This window comes from Populus alba, chromosome 5 (genome assembly GCF_005239225.2).
Source record: "Populus alba chromosome 5, ASM523922v2, whole genome shotgun sequence".
Classification (NCBI taxonomy): domain Eukaryota; kingdom Viridiplantae; phylum Streptophyta; class Magnoliopsida; order Malpighiales; family Salicaceae; genus Populus; species Populus alba.
This window is the reverse complement of record NC_133288.1, coordinates 7,483,840-7,489,248: the sequence shown is the minus strand read 5'-3', so window position 1 is coordinate 7,489,248 and position 5,409 is coordinate 7,483,840. Positions and strand designations below refer to the sequence as shown.

At 35.1% G+C, this 5,409-nt stretch overlaps 1 pseudogene; it reads right to left on the bottom strand.

The window, feature by feature from the left end:
• Window positions 1-972: 972 nt before the first annotated feature.
• Window positions 973-3,812, bottom strand: LOC118054088 (probable terpene synthase 3; annotated as a pseudogene).
• Window positions 3,813-5,409: the final 1,597 nt, after the last annotated feature.

The following is a 5,409-nucleotide window of genomic DNA, read 5'->3' as shown; positions in this document are numbered from 1 at the left end:
TTTCAATTTTTGATTATCATATTTTATTTTCACAATAAGATTTATCTGCTTGTTGTGAAAATCTAATATGATCAAATCAAATTTTAGTCGGAAATTTAAAACCCTCACAGTCATATTTTTCGAGACATGCCCACTTGTTCCAAAAGTAAGTGAACTTGTCTCGAGGGGGCATCTGTAGAAACACAAATTTTCCACCAATCAAATTTCACCATAAAATTGAAATAAATGACATGAAAAACAAATGAGCCTTCAAATATTTCTTAACCAATGAAAAGTTGACACTTGAGATGAGATATTCAAGATATCTTATCATAAAGGCAAGATTCCGTCAATAAAGACCAACCAATGAAATTATGCCACGTGGCATTGGAAAAGGACCTGAGAGCCCCTACAGATGTCTATAAATAGAAGGCCTCAACCTAAAGGCAGGGGATTGGATTCAAGGAGATACAAATTTTCTTCAAGACTCTCTCTCTCTCTCTCTCTCTCTCTCTCTCTTCAAGCAAGGAAGCTCTCTCTCAAAGAGTTCTCAAGCCTCCTTCATATACGCTTGAAGTTTAACAAGAACGAAGCTCTGTTGGATCAAGCCAAAACGCCCCATAAGAGTTCTTCAACAACACTTTGAAGACAAATCAAGGTACTCTTCAAAGCATCAAACCACAACATCTCGCTTCGCAATACACGCTCAAATTCACGTTCTTGCAAAGCACAAATCTTGGCTTGATTACTCAAATAAATCAAGTCACCATACATCAAATCCAAGGGAGGAATCAGAGGATTGCTATATTCTTTTGATAGAATATATTACATAGAGATTGTACCCATTCATATATTTAATAAAATCATATATTTGTACACGTGTGTTTGTTTAATTTCAGGTGCACAAAATTGTGTCTACAAAGCTAGCAAGAATCGTCATAGAGATGAACAAAGAAGTGAATCGAATCAGAGAAAGATATTGCAATGCTGAGGTAGAAGAAAACGTTTCTTTGTATATTCTCTTATTATGTTTACCAGCACTGTTACATTCATTTTATATGAACTAAGATGAGAAGCTTGTTTACGTAATCTAATCAACCACGTGATTTTTCTTGTAAGGGTTTGTTTGAAACAAACCCGACAATTATTTATACCAATTTATATATTTATTATCATAAGGCAACACCATCATGCTACAACTGGAAGGGGATCTACGAGGAAAGCAGTCAGCAATTCCTTCGTCGCGCTCCTGGCCTCTGTATAGCCATCATGATCCTTGTATAGAACGTCGATGATACGAGCTAGATTAAGCATAAGTATCAAGATTTGCCTAGGAACAGTAGATGGCTTGAGAAGCTCCTCATTTATGTCTTTCCAATCACTTTCAACCATCTTTCTCAACATGTCATATGCTTCTTCCTTTGAAACCCCATATTGCTTCATGCAGCACTCAACAGCTGACGCAACATGTCCTCTTTCTTGCTCAAACTGCATTTCAAACCAGACAACTGTTAGCAATGCTTTTTTTTTATTTTATTTTATGTTAACTTATTCTTAAGTATTAAAGCATGCGTGTTGCTGGGTGCACCTTTAGTCAAATTTAATTAAGCTGGTGTAAAATACAATTAAATTCTAAAGTGTGGGTCTGTGTGCATATATATTGCAAGAAGTGAACTATTCTAAGCAAAGCAGCGACGAGTTCGATCCATAATTGTTGTCAATAAACACTTTTAACAGTGTTCCTCTGCTGAGAAAGAAGGAAACGTCTTGAGATTTAGTTGCTTGTCAATGACTATTTTCGTACCTCATGGGATGTAATGTCATCCATGAGCCTACCGATATCAGATGACGCAACCACGATTTTAGGATTTTTGGACATCCACTCAAATGCCTCCTTTGAACCTGTTTCTGCCATCCCACATATCCATGCCACTGCGGCCATGGGATAACAAGAAGTATACACACCAGCACGCCTGTATTCCTCCAGTTGTGGAACACAGTCTTGGTTTGAACCATCTTGCTTCAGTAAGGTAGGCCCTTGCTTGATTCTTCAACTATGGCATAAATCATTATATACCAAGTAAGTTAGTTTGGTTTTCCTTGTCAGATATGCGGACAAATGCCAGTTCACGAAACATAGAATGAATTAGAAACATGTATACCATTTCTCTAGAGTAGTGCACGCAGTATGGTCTTCCTTCCTTCGCTGTCTCTTGCTCAATTTCATCGAAGAAACCAATTAATGCCTCAAAAAACAATTTCATGTAATCTGGCAGATCTTCCATGCTAGTATCCCACCTGAAAATCGATAATATTATTCTAACTTCATAATATGCGTTCGCAGTCAAGGAATTAACTTCATACAAGTATATCCAACACTAAACCTTTCAATCTTTTCGGTGAAAAGCTCAAGTTCTTCAATCGTTCCGTGCACGTCATATATGTCATCCAATATGGACAAAAGTATAAGTACTTTGGTTATGAACCTCCTTGCAAGTACAAATTGTGGCTCAAGAAATGCTCCCAGTCCCCAAAAAAAGCACTCAATCACTCTGTCTCGAGCAAAGGGTAGCTTTGTAGCAAAGTCCAAGTCTATCCACCACCTACATTAATACATGCACCAACATGTCCAGTACTCTCGTTGAACTCTTATTTCTGCGTAGGAATTCTACTTAAATTAATAACTTACCTAGAGATAATCCTCAGCTCGTCCTGGTAGCACTTTTGCAATACATTGAAATCCAACTTTGCTAGCCTTAGAACAGCTCCAGGGCAAGCTTCGTCTTGCTGGTAGATAAGGATGTGGTGCCATTGCTCATGCTTTGGTACGCCTTTGAGGAGAGGCCGCTTCAAAGCACGACTTACTTTGTCAGCAAGAGGAGAGACCAGATGAGCAACCGCGGACTCGAGGTGAGTTTTGCAAAAGGAAAGAGCTTTATCTAGCGTTTCTTCTCCATGACCACCGAGGACAGAAGCTTCATATAAACTCAGCAAGCCTTCCACATCATCAATAAGATTGTCCTTGAAGTTGCCTTTTCCATCCTTGAACTCGTTGAATATATCTGTTTCACAAACAAGGACACATAATGTCAAGAACAGGATGATAAGAACACACAATAAATCGAAATCGATAAGCTTATTTTTTTCCACATCATCAATAAGCTTCATATAAACTTAGCGAGATGGACAACTTACCACTTGAAACATTGTATCCATACTCTCTAAGTAATCGAAATCGAAGAGCAACTGTAAAGAGGTCATCGTCGAAGCTGTTGTCATGGTAAGTATTGTATGCGTGCTCTATTATGCCATTAAATTCTCCTTCAAAATGGTAACCAATGCCTAGCCGAAGGACAACGTCCATCAACTTCAGCTTTTCTGATGGTTTTAGAGTGGCGCTTGTAAGCATGGTCCTCACTTCTTCTTTCAGCACCTCAATTTCCTTAATCCAGGCGCTGAATAGCATCTGAGGAAATGAAATTAATAGATACTTATTAGAGTGCATATAACTCAATGCCTGCATGTATTCTATTACATCTACATCGAGAAACATTTGGAAGGTGAATGCCTAGCATTTCACTTAATTTCTTCCAATCCACAATTTCTACAAATCAAAACATAATAAATATGAATTTATACTCGCATAAGTAATTGCTTTACCTCATCGCAGGGAGCCTTGTTGATGAAGTAATCACCCCATACAGAAGGATGAAACTCTGCTGTTCGGCGAAATTGAGCTTTGGGGGTTGATTCTTGAAGAGCCATCTCTTATTTGAAACCACTAAACAAGATTTAAGGAGCTGAGTCCGGTGTTTAAGGCTAGATATGATCAAATAGCATGGGTTGGGGTAGTATTTATAGAAACAATCCAGCGTCGCAGTGTTCTTCACGACTTTTCCTTGCTTACAGTGGTTTCAAATAGTGATCTTAGAATATTCATCCTCAATCAAGAAAAAAGTTCGAGTCAAAATCATAACTAAGAGGGAGTACATGCCTAAGAATATGACAGCAAAAAAATAAAAATATATTCTTTTAATATATATTTCATTTCGCCAATAGCCGTTCTATCGAACAAGTCACGTCGGCAAACAGTCAACTTTGTCATAATTTCCAGAAAATCACTTCAGTTCTAGAATTAAAGACATTGTTCACTTCAGTTCTAGAATTAAAGACATTGTTCTTCTATCAGTCTCTTAAAATGTGTTACTAGGCCCTCTAATATTTTCAAATATCTTCGTAATATCCTCCCCGGCCCCGCCAAGAAAAGAAATTATTCCTTGGTTCACGCTTCTTAGATGTTGCCTTACTGTCTAGGATCTTTTTGCAAGTATTCTTAAGAATTTTTTGATGTAATTAAGTTAAGATGTAATAAAAAAATTTAGATAGTTTTTTTTATTATTTGTTGTAGTAGATTAAAAAAAATTTAAGTTTTTTTATTTTTATTTGCATATCCTTGTATTTCATTTTGTCTATTAGTTTTTTTGACTTTTTTAATACATTCCCGATAATAATAAAAAAAAAAATATCCATAGAAAAATAAAAATGATATAAAAATATAAAATTTTAAAAAGATATAATTTCAATCATGTTTTAAACGAATAATAAAAAAAAAAACATCTTTTCTCAGACGCTACTTGACTAAAACAAAAAACCCATGATGCTGAATTTTGAAACTTGCCAGGATGGCTTTTCCTAGCTACCGCCCGCCAATAAAGAATTGAAAGTTCCTCAACCTGTCACCAGTTTTTTGATCAAAATAAAAATCATTCAATTTTTTTTTAAAAAAAGAAATTAAGATCAATCTAAGATGGATCATTGGATGTTTTATAGCTACGACATTTTGACGGGCAGATCAAGTAGGTGGGTGAGACTTGAGAGAGGAATGAGGTGGTGACTGTTATGTTTTTTATCCATCTGTAATTGTTTTTTCTTTTTTAATGTGAGAAATAAAAAAAATAAAAATAAAATTGAATTTTTTTATTTGAGAGGAACATAAAGAGAGGGGGCTACTTTATTTTTTATTTATAGAGATTTTATTTTTTATAAAATTAATTATACCCTCTTTTTAAAAGAAAAAAAGTATCTATAAAGAAAATTTAAGTGTAACCCTCATTTCAGTATGTGTAGGATAAGATTATGGAAAAATTGGACGGAGAATCCAACCCTCACATTTTATTTATCTTTCTTTCCCCTAATTTTGTTTCATAGTTCATTTTTTCGCTCTTTTTAAAATTTTCAATATTTTTCGTCGCTTGATGATATTTTTAATCTTCAATATCCTATGTGATTGAAAAGCTGTGGTGATTTCTATAATAATAATAATAATAATAATAATAATAATAATAACACGAGTATTTCTAGGGAAAAAAGATAGCACTATAACATTTGTTATAATATCTAATTTAGCCACTAAGTTAGTAAAAGTCTGAG